Below are 12,684 nucleotides of genomic sequence, written 5' to 3'. Positions count from 1 at the left end.
TAGTCATTTTCCTGCCCATTTTCAGATAACCTAATGCAAATATCAAGATAGAGGCACTATTAAATTCATTGATTCTTTATACTCAAGACCTACGAATAATTTTAAAACTAGTGGACTAGAAAATTACAAATAAATATTATGAGCAAAATCTTTTCATTTCTCCAAAGAAACAAATGAAGAGAGTATGTACAGTGAGCCCCTAAGAAACCATTATTTCCACAACCAAGATTGCCACGTTGCAGGACTCCTTAGATAGTGACCCTCCTTTCATTTTGTCTAGTTTGCCTCTTGTGCACTATGCTTGGTAAAGCCTCCTGTAGTGTTTGGGAACAGAAGGAAGTTGCCCACGTGTTTTAACAAAGCCCATTGCATTTATTCGGCGCAGAAGAGGAAGAGTTTCCAGAGTACAGCTGTGGGTCCACTATCTGGGCCAGTCAGAAGAAGCACTCCCTTAGATACTCAGTAAACACAGTGGCCACTGGTGATTCACTGATAGCCAAAGTGCTGACAGGGATTAAAACAAAGCGTTAGGGAGATAACATCTGAATTAACAGATTGAGGGATGCTTTCAGGTGCAGGCTTCTAAAAATGTCAAGAAAGTAGGAGAAGGGTTTTTTCCAAGCCATCTCTTCTGCTTTTAACAATGATTTACAGTGAGAAATTTAAAGTAGAACAGAGATCTTGACTCCCTAACAACAGATAATATTTATTGTTCTGAGATACTACAGAAGAAAAGTGTAAAGCTTAATGAGGAGCCCACGAAATGTCATGGACTTCGCAACACGAAGACTCTGCCTTTGTTATTACTTGTGCTGATTGTACCTCAGCTCAAACTGGAAATCTTGGCCCCATCCAGCATGCTGAGTCTTAAGCACAACTGTAGGACCACAAAAAGTCATACCTGGGGAGATGTCACATCAAACTGGTACAGTGGCTGCCCTGCATGCCTCCTGGTTGCCAGATGTGTCTTTCCTGCTGTCTTAGCCACCTGCTCCCTCTGTACTTGTTGCCTGTGTGGTGCCATTCATCTGGTCCCTGCTGTAGACATGGACCTTTCCTGCCATCCCCCAGCTACTCAGTGCTTGATTTTGACCTCTTGTGTCACCAGCCAATCTATAGCTTGCCTAGAATTGCAACTCCTTCCCCAAATACATCATTATTTTTCAAAAATCTCTGGAGAAAAATTTTAATTGGGTTTCGTGCTGAAGAAAATTTCCATCATAAAAAAGGCGAGCACATGGCAATCTATGAACTTTGGAAACAGGGAATTTGTCACAGAGAAGACATTCCACTGATGTTTTCAGTACTAAGAGTTATTGTGCCAAAAATCTTGTGTTTTTTCCTTTTTCTAACTGTATATAATACAGGACACTCTCTCTCCACAAATACCTATTTTGTTTATAACTTATATGACTACACTATGGCAATACTATTTCTGAGAGCTGATGGCTTTCTTGGAAGAAAGGGCTGGGATAACTGGAGATGTAAAAGTTTTGCATTCTTATGATGATGTTTCTAAATATGGTAATTTACATGCCTTCTCAAGCTTGCGGTGCAGTAGGTTCTTAATAAAAAATCTGAATTTTCAGAACACCAAATTTCAGAATCATAGCAATATAAAACTACACATAAAAAAGCAGCTGCGGTAACTCCATAAAGATCTTTACAACAACCTTTCATCTCACTCATTTTTAGCCTATTTTATCAGCTGATCCCATGTGAATCTATTTTAAATAGTATTACATATATCTAGAGTAAACCTATGTGTCAGGCTAACAAATCTTAACAGAAAAAATAAAAATTACAGAAAAAATCATGCCATTCTGATATTCCACCCTCATTGTATGCTGCTTTTCATCCCCTGGCTATATGACTTTACAGTTCTGATTAGACATCCCATTTAAAATTCTGAGTGAACATCCCTGAATTCCAATGAATGATTAATAGCATTTTGGAGCTCTTTCTATGACTTTGTCTGGAAAACAGGAAAGGTAATAGTAGTACATTACAGGAAGATGTACTAGATAAAAAGTTTAAATCTTGAAAATTCAGAAAATAGTGTAATGTGCAAATATAATTTCTTGATTTTTTTATGTTCTTCTAAAATTCCGGATGTGCTTTCTCTCATAGGAATCCACCTGATCAAATACAATGCACAACAGTAACAGTTGTAGCTTAAAAAAGAGGGATGCTGAAAGTGGTCAAGTGGACAATGAATCCTCCATGGTATCTGCAAAGTTACTGCAGCTTCAACAGCTCTCAGATCCTGCTCCTGCTGGAGCGCAGCACCTCTTGGTTTTAGTGAACATTCAGACAAAAACAGTCAATAGGACAACAAACAGAGCCTACCTGTGTATCAAAAATGGCTTTTTAAGATGAACTGAAACCATCTCCATTCATAGAAGAAAAAGATTGCCAGGTGAGCAAAGCAAGCCAGATACGCAGTGTTTGCCCATGCAGACACAGCTACAGCAGGCATTTTGTCACAGCATGACTTCATTAGAAAACAAAGAAAACTAAAACAGATGTTCTGCACTGGTCTCCTGCCAATATGATGCTGCTATCATCTGTAAAGGTTTTTGCATTGCCTGTGATACAATTTGGTCAGCTGTTTCTAGGCTTTTGGCAAACCTCTGTCAGTCCCAGGAGCCAGCTCCAGTGGAGTGCACACCTCAGCACTTCAGCAACAGTGCTGAGCAGGATGGATGAGTACCAACAGTTCCTAATGAATGCCCACTCATTTGCAGGCCCTCCTTGATTCAGCATTCCCACCTCCTTGATTTAACATTCCCACAAGGACTTCATTGTATGTAGTCCTAAACATAATTTTATTTGCTTGCTCCTGCTTAAAGGAAATGAAGAAGCAAGCTTCTTAAGGCTTACTTTTCCATGAGAAATTTGTCAAACCTGGATGCAACTTTGACATGCTGGTGAATTGAGGACTCTCATCCTTCAAAACCAATGAAGCTGCTCAGTGACAGTGAAAACTAGGCCAGCTGTTTCACTGCATGAATAGAGAGCTGGATTTCACATTTGAGATATTCCCTCTTAAAAGCACCAACTCACAAACTGTGTAGGTGCTCAGTAGGAACTCCACAGAAGTCAGGCAGAGTCCCTAAAGCATTAAGCCACAGTTTTGAAAGTCAAGGTCTTTCTTTGAACAGATAGTTTGATGTAGAACCAAATCACACAATTATATTACAAATGCAGAAGAAAAATAATAATTGAACTTTGCATTCCAACAGCCTTTAAAGTTAGAAGTGAATTCATTCTCCAGATTTCTGAAATATATGCAGACAAGCTGAACATTAGCAGGCATTCACACCCAGAGTTCATAGCTGACATAAAATACTAGAAAAACATCTTAAAATTTGCATCTCTATTTCCTTAGGAATTTGCAAGTATTAAAATACATAGTTCAGCCCAAGTTCAAGCCATATATGATGATGGGAAATATTGTATTCCCTTGGGCCTGTACCGTTCCACTGATTAAATATGCACAAAATGTCATTCACAGTGCATGCAAAAAACTATATCATCAGGATCAGCACTAAAACAAGTACACGGGGCATCCCTGTCTTGGGGAGGATCTCATCCATGACCATTTCAATAAAAAGTTATTTCAATTTAGAAGACACACGAGAGCTCCTCTACTAACAAAGCACAAGCAATAGACAGGACTAGATTCACCAACATCTTTTCCATTTACCCTAAGCACTGAATAAATGGCATGCCTAATCTGTGCAAAAAGCAAATTGGAGGGTAAGCAAGAGACTAGGCACAGCTGTTTCCAGTTTGAACTATTATTAGTGGAAACCTTTCATTGTGTAATTGCTTTAATGCCCCATACTGGGTTGTAAAACTGCATTGTAAAATGGGGTATTAGGAACACTGGTTACATTGAAGTCACAGAACTGTAGCACAATATGGATGAAAAGTCTGGACTGACCCACTGCTCAAAGCAGCCCAATATAGAGCAGGTTACAGCAGCATACAACATTTTTGAGTCATTTCTTTTAATTCATATAACAGAAGTGAATAAAAAAAAATGGGTGGGAGGTAGGAGGTAGGAAGTAAGTTTGAAAGCCACCTATATTATAGCAATAATTATTTCTGGCAACAGAAGATGATTTTCCAGTGGACATCATTCTTAGGTACTACTATATCAAGATGACCAAAAAAAAATTAATAGCTAGTAAAAATGAAATTATAGCTTTAAGCAGAACAGCAAGTTTTGTTATTAGTTCTCAGATGGATCTTGTGCTACTCTGATATTAGCCACTTTCACTTGAACCAAATGTTGTCCTGTACTTCACTATGAAATACCTAAAGTTGGGCAGATGCTCATAGAACATGTATGGAAAAGATAAAACCATTTCTGAGCACAGCCACATTTGCACCACTGTCACAGAGGGTCCCAAGGACCTCATTCAGAAACCTGAAGACAGTATTTAATCACCAGATTTTTAAACCAATTTTCTTTAACTTGTTTATTTTTAACTCAGAATTTGAGAGTTCACTCTTGTTCATACTCTTCATAAAAACTCTAGGGAAATTTATCTTCTAGAAGTGGTTGTCAATTAAAGAAGTAGAACAAAACTACATGAATGAAATGTAAGAAAAAAAAAGTATTATTAATGCTTCAAGAAGGAATTATGGTTTTCCGGTCCATTATGCATTTGTTTGATGGCTTTATTCTTAGATCTATATCCCTGACACATAACTTTCAGGAATACTGCAAAGTTCCTTGGACTACTCACACCTTGGTTTTGGTTACTGTATGTTTGGCTAGAGTTGGTATGCGAAGAATGGAGAAAAAAACCTTTTGAACCCTTAAGAAGTTACATATTAACAATAATGATAATTGCCTGAAAATTCTAAAAAATCTCAGAGATTTAGCTTTAATAAGATCCCAGCATGGAAGTAATGATCCAAAAAGTATCCAGTTACCACCAGTATTATGCTTTAGAGTTCTCTCTTTTCATTATTCTTCATTTAAATGTCTAATGTGATATTCAAGACCTCATTCCTTTCCTTTATAGGTTACAATTATTTTAAAACTGAATGTTTTTTTGTCAGTTGTCTGCACAGTAATGTTCATTCCAAATAAATCAGTGTTATGTAAGATGCTGTTAAAAGGGCTCTATTACAAATGCTCCTATTTTGTTTGAACCTCAGGGCAGTAAGCAAAATTGCATTCTGCAAAAGCAAAACTGTTTACTACTAATACTTTCAAGTAAATGTACATATCTAGTTTCTAGCTTGGAGTATAGCTATGTGGAGAATTTGCTACACTGATGGCTACTGGCCCAAGTGAGATTATGAAGGGCAAAATTTATCACTGGTTATTGAAAATAACACAATAACACAAGTTTTTGCAAGTTTCTCTTCCACACAACTAAGTCTGAGCAAAATTTGGCCCAAAGTCAGCTCATGAGTTTCCCACACATTTTTTTCTTGAATTAAAAGTTAAGCTAATTTTCAGGAGCACTTTATAAACTCTGTGTTAGCTGACATTCAGAAAACCACAGCCAGGTGATGTAACAGCCTGGGAATGCAGGACACTTCTCACTCTCAGGCTTTCCTGTCATCAGCTGTCACTCTAGGAATACCTCGAAGCTACTGCCAGTGGATCTGCTGTCTTTGTTAAAGGAAATCTTTTGGCTTTTAGGACATCCTAACAGCTCTCCTCTATTATCCATCATCTAAGTACTACTATTTACTTACAGCAAACATCAAACACTTTGATCTATTAAATTTTTAAAACCCATCAAATCAAATCTCCAAGCTTAGTTAAATTCAGGAAGCAATCTGTTTCTTTTTTTTTTTTAAAATATATATATAAACACACATATGTGTGCACACACATAGATCATGCCTCTGATTTCTACTCAGAAATTAGAGCAGTCTCCACAAGAAATTCCTAACAATGTGTTCTCAGAGATTATATCAGGTCATTGCAGTTTTAAACAGGAATTAAAGTTACTTCCCATATGGCAACAAATACTTTATACTTTTTTATAATCCACTCTGGTAAATAAGATCTCTTGCGAGAAAGAGGAAGGAATTTTGGAATAAGTAATGGTGAATATCCAACTCCATAAACAGTTGAAAATCTTTCTTTCCAATTTTTTCTCTGAGTGTTATATTTACAAGAGTAAGTGCCCTGCATTCATAACCCTACGAAAGTAGGCAATGTGATTATCAAAAAGCTATTGTTTCCCCATATCATCTATTGACCTTATTTCTTCTCCCCAGTTTGTGACCTGGTGAAGTTACACCATTGCCATTCTGCAATTCATCTCTGCCATAAGGTGGAGCCTCAATAACATGGTCCCAAACTTGTGTGATGATCTGAGTTGAATTCTGTCAGATCAGCAGATCTGAAGGCATTTTTGTCAAGCAAACAGAGGAAGCAAAACCGGCTGTGGGTGGATTTGAGAAAATCAGTATCTATGTAGCATAATTCTAGAAATGTCACATCTGAGCTGGCAGACACAGAATGACAAATAAAAAGGAATCAAGTACAGGTCTAAAATTAGAGGTGACTTCTCGGGAGAAAAAATTTTTAAGATTAAGCAATTAAAACTCTTCATCATAAATCCCACAATAGCTAAACAAACCACCTGAGTGGAAAGTAAGAAGAATTAAGTAAATAACACCTGAAAAGTAGAAACAAAGCTTGTACATTTATTGCAAACAAGCAGAGTTACTTTTAAAAAGCAGTTTTCAAGCTCTTCACCCTTTATCTGTCTAAGGAAGAACAGCACAATGAAGATTTCCCTTTTATATCCACATCTGACTCTTTTTTTCATATATCTCCCATGTCACCAAAGCTTTCCTCTCAAAATGGCCTTCATTAAAATCCAACTGAAAATGGTGGAATTCCACTTAGAATCTGTGCCTATGTCTTGATTATCACAATGTGACTTTTCAAGGGGCAGCTAAAATGATGCTAACAGCTTACTAAATTTCATCTTGCCATGAGAAATTGTTCCATTCGAGTATAGGCTTAGGATCACAGACTAAGGCAGCAGCTAAGCACAGAAAATAGGCTTATGCCATAGAGTTTCTATTTGGTTTATATATATGGAAACATTTCTTCGAAAAGCTTAACATTTTCGCTGTATTTATACACCATTTGCCTGAATTATGTTTTTTTGTCAGTATGGAAGGAGTACACATAGCCCTATCTATCCCAGCTCCATTCTCCCTCTGAAACTCTAAACCATCTTCTGCCTCCAAAAACAACCACTAATTCTCATGAAACTTGAATTTGGCCAAAGGATAATACAACTTACTTCAGTTTTTCCCATACAAACAAGAAAGATATACCCTTCATGGTTCATTCACTCAGTAGCAAAGTATGTAAACTCAGTCTGATACAAAAATTAAAGTTCTTCAGAATTTATTAAGAAACACTTCTATAGGAAAAAAAATAGATGGTAAAGATATGTTTTTAGGAAAGAGGTAAATATGGTTTACAAATTTTGGGCGTCACACACAAGAAAGAGGGAAGGGAACAAAGGAAAAGTGAGTGGGCCAAATGAAGACAAAGAGGAACATGAAAAAGAGGAGAGCTGAGCACTGGATTAGAGTAAGGTGGTGAGATTTACTACTAATAGTAAGGGGGTAGTTTTCCAGATAGGATGAATGAATTGGGCTTATTTGCAAGACTGATTTTTCCCTTGCTTACACAGGTGCCAATGAAGCCATAGATATAAAACTAGCACACAATTCCTCTGAAGAACACCTACAGTATCCACGTGTTGATTTGAGTTATATTGAACCTTGTGAGCCCTGAGGAAGAAATATTAGGGATGAATAATTGTTGAAGAGCAGAGTAGCACGCTACCTGTTAAACAACATTTACTACCATTCCACTACCACTGACATGCACTGAATTGTTTTTCTTGGACGAAACCTCCTGCCTGACTGATTCTTTGGTCCTACCAGGAACCCACTTGGACACATGCAGACAAATATGCTCAGGTCCTGAGCCTGAGGACTTCACCTCAGAAGCAGGCTGTATGTTTTAAAGTCACCAAAACATGCAGTGGTGCTGTGCAGCTTAAGCATTTGCAAGGGCCTCCGCAGTGAGCCATTTCCTGCACAGCATTTAACTGTCTTTAAATTTAATGAGGTTGTTATTTTTAGTTAAAATTTGTAGAATCTGTGACATATTTTTGCAATAACTTAATCTTTCATTAGTCATGGAGATTAAAGCGTTCAATTAGCTGTTTTGACACTTCTGACTGTACTAAATAAAATCTTCAAGTATTTCCTAATGATAATGCCTCCTATCTAACAGATTTTCTAGAAAGATTGAACATAATGAAGGGGAATGAGGAGATAATCAATTATACGGACAGTCCAAAAAATGAAAGGATAATGTCAGAGGAAGAGCCTTGACAGGAAATGAATAGTTTCTCATTAATTGATGTTAAAGTGCTCCAGAGTCAGTACTGTGGAGATCTTTTCTGACATGAAAAACACTCACCAGAGCTAGTGGGGGGAAAACCCTCAGAAATACACCTGAGTATCTCAGCACATTACAAAATACATTTTGAAAACAAATGACACACAGCAGTGACACAGATGACAAACAACTTCCTTTCTTAGAGAAAACTAGTATAAGACACTCGGCAGTGCCTCCTTCCATCCTGCCTGCATAGTTCAGATAAATTCCTCTTTCAGTAGCAACATGTATGAACTGGGCCAAAGAAGGTACAAAGAACCTCAAAGATCCATATAGAGAAACTTAGAAGCTTTTTCTTGAGTATATAAACCAGATGCTTCGAATACCCCAAGGCTGGTGGAGCTAAGACAGTCCATGGTGAATACCTGACACCATACAGCTGTAGAAGGACAACGTTTGCCCTCAAGCTTTAAAGACAGAGTGAAGAGATCTATTCAATCAAAGCCCTTCCTGCAGTTCAGCTGCTATTCTAGGATCAGAGGAGCTTCTCCAGAGCTTGATTTTAATCACTTTTAGTATAATTAAAACCTTCCATCACTGAGAAGAGCTGGTGGTAATCTCTTGTCAAGTGAGGCAGCAAGAGGAGCCTGGATTGTTTGCTTATGTGGGGAAACAGCAGATTTGACTCTGCTCCCACCCATGCACAGTCATGGTGGGATGTGTTATAGGCTGTACTGACATGAGATTCCCTGCACACAAAACGAGAAAGGTTTTTAATGGGAGGCACAGGAACACAAGGAGTAATGTATTCACTGGGAGACAAACTGCCTGTGTCTTTAATAGGAAAGGAAAATCCCTGAAAGAGGAACTTCTTTTTTCGTGTACGTAGCAATTCCAGCTCAAAGATACTGATCTCTGTTCTGCTTTTTTCCTTATAGTTTACCATGTTCTTTTGAGTGGGAGTTTGGCTTTCCTGATGAAGGACTTTTTTTTTTTTTTTTTTTGTAAGCTGACATTTTCTTTCTTTACACTCAGGGAACCTTTGGGCACCACTAACACCTGTTAGTCAGTAAAGGCAAATTTGGTCAGGAAAGTTCTTCAGAAAGTCTTCAGACTTGCCTTTGGTTGAAATTTTTTAAAATTGCAAAATGCACAAGATTTGAAAATGTGGATCAGCAAATATTACTGTAGTTTTTTGTTATATTTTGGGTTGCTTTTCCACATTTTGTAAGATTCTTTGCAACAAAAGCTATGCCAGCACAGCTTAAACTGAAGAAATTTTTGGTTGAAGGAACAAGATTAGAACTTAAAATATGAAACAGGTTCATTCTTCAAACATCTAACCCCGCTGATCAGGCTGATGTTCTGAAGTCGACAGGACTCCAGGTAAGAATACATATTTATTTGCAGGATATACATGTCTAGGCAGTGCTACTCTACTTCATGGACAGATTTTTGCAGTAGAAGGCAGAGGGCTTCTTATTGTAAAGACCATAGTGAAAAGGCATATTTTGAAGCAGACCTCCATGTTACCACTGGAAGTCAATAACATCTCTAATAACAATGAATATTTAAGTGTAAAAAATGTGCCCTATCAAGACATCAGAAACCTACTGAATTGAAAATGCTTCATCATCATAAGACTTTCCAACCATCAGCTAGCCAGAGCCATCCCTACTGAACCTTGAATCTGTCCACAGATGGAAGATTTTCAATATTCAGCAAAGAAATGGAAAATTATTTTCATTAATTATTAGGAAAAAAGCATACCATAAGCTTGAAAAATATTAAATATTGAAGCAACTGTACCTTTTGAGGTCAAGTCACTTTTGCCTTGACTTCCTTCATCCCTTGTTACACTACTTAATACATCCTTTTCTGTAAGTCCAGCTCCTTTGTTCACCTGAGCTGTCTTTGCCCATCAAAGTTCAAACTTTTTCCTAAGCAAGGCTCTGTTTGGTTTTGCTTATCGACAGCTGCCTTTCTACTTATCTGCCTTCTCACACCTTTTGTCCATTCAGCATCATCCCTATGATTTCCATTTTCTACATTAGATTTTGGAGATCGCTTTGTCCTCAGAGCTGCCCAACCAGCCAGCCTAGCTAGTCACACCCATTTTCAAAGAGAAATTGAGTTTTCTGTAGAGAAATGGAAACTACAACACAGCTGGTTATTGCAAGTTTTAACATACATTTTAGTTAATTTTCACATCAGCCATAAATGAATATGAATATTATAGGAGAAGTATGAAAAAATTCTTGTTTTCAAATACATGCATTTCGGCAGAAATCAGTAATTTTGCTTTATCAAAATTACAAAACAATCTAGGTGATACTATTTTAAATCTAACAGCATATTGAGGAAGATAATTAATGCCTTTATTTTTTTGTTTCATTGCAAATATCATATCTAATCAGCACAGGTTTGTTTTAAATTTCCTGAAGTTAACTTTCTCTTTCTCCCTAAAAATGTTTATAATCTTCCATGAGAGAGAGACATAACAGGCTAAAGGAGACTTGATTGCCAGGTACATATAGAAATGTCCTCATAAAAGTCTAGGTTGAAGACTGCTGAAATTCTTGGGCATTTTCTGCTCACCAGGTTCTGGATGAAGACCAGACTGACCACAATTACACAGTTCATATCAAAAAAATACTCTTCTGATCAGTAATGTTAGCTGTAGTTGAATACACTAATAAAATATTAATTCTACCCTTTGAGAATATTTTATAAGACTGATAAAAAAAAGTATTTGATCAAAAAGGAAAAGCAAACATAAGGGCCACAAATTTAGTAACACTGTTGAATTTTGCATAAGGAACCACAAACAAGGTCTAGAGACTGAATAATACAGATAAATCAAAGAAATGAGTAAGCTTGTTTTTGAAAGCAGCAAAGTTATGTCAGATCCGGAATGAGACTGGAAAAAAATAATCCTTTGTTCCAAGTCATATTTCCTTCCTGAGGCTCCCACACAGCCTACTCTGTTATGGAAATTGGTGTCCTTCATCAGAGTGGGCTGATTTTGGGGGACATGTCTCTGTCTATGGGCATTCATTTTCATGAATGCAATTCCATGTTTGCAATTTAAAGAGACAAATTCCTCTGTCTCTTGAAATAGGATATCAATTCACAGAGAATGTTCAAGGGATGAAGACATATATAGTTCTTTGTTTCTCTCCTGTCTGATGAGTGGGCAAAAAAGGGCAGATATCTCCTTTACAATAATTTCAGGTTCTTCATTATTAGAAAACAATGTGATTCAAAACACAGGGAGCTCAACCTGCTAGGGTTACTCTTTTAACCAGTTTCTTCTCTCTCAAATAAACATGGACACTCATGGCTTTGGTAACTCGCGGGTTACCAAATTAATAACAAGTAGAAAGGATTGCAAAAAGCTTGGCAAATGCTAGCACTGTCATCTCTGGTCTGTGATAGGATGAAGGTACAGTGAAAGTTTCTTAAGATACAGGATTTAAAAAAATCTTGTAACAGCTTAGAGAACCTCCTAGGAAGCATCTCCTTGGGTACGTTTGCATTTTCTAACGAGTCCATTGAGCAAAGGAGTTAGGGAACTGATGAGAGGAGAGTAACCAGCAAGGCTGTGTTTGGTAAAATGCATCACTGTTCCTAGAATTGCCCTCCTGTTAGATAAGTGATCAGGACGAAAGGATCAAGAACAGAAGTGAGAGGTAGGAGGCACAGCCCACTTTCAACATCAGGGACACAAACCATGGACTCACAGAAGTTTCTGAGACGGCAGCAAACATGAGATGGGGAGGATACCACACCTTAAGACATGTGGTTCGTGTCTAAGAGTCCTTCATCCAGCACATCTCTTATGATACATTATTGTTTAAATATTTTAATAAGGCAATACCTTTTCCAAAACTGAAGAAGAAAGATGGTAGTAAATGAAAAGTGAGGGTCACGCTGGCTGACAGTTGGAAGGATTGCTGTGAGCTACACGGAGGCAGGCTTGGCAGACTGTGCTTGAAGCAGCTTTTTCAATCATCAGTGTCACTGTTTTATCAGTAAGTTGTAGCAAAGCTACAAGTCTGTTTTCCAGTGGAAGAACTACTTCATAGTTGTGCCACATACAGAGTGCTGATGATAAGGAAAGGCAGGCTGTTACTAAAAAAATAGCAGACTCCCTGAGAGGTATGTAGCAATCTCACACCTGACTGAGCACGGAAATGAAAGGCAGAGGAACAGGAAGTACAAATGGCCGTTTGCTCAAATTCAAAGCCAAATTATATCATCAT

This window comes from Pipra filicauda, unplaced genomic scaffold (genome assembly GCF_003945595.2).
Source record: "Pipra filicauda isolate LSUMZ 115617 unplaced genomic scaffold, ASM394559v2 scaffold387_size670060_pilon, whole genome shotgun sequence".
Classification (NCBI taxonomy): domain Eukaryota; kingdom Metazoa; phylum Chordata; class Aves; order Passeriformes; family Pipridae; genus Pipra; species Pipra filicauda.
The sequence above is the reverse complement of the archived record's forward strand: the minus strand, read 5'-3'. Positions refer to the sequence as shown.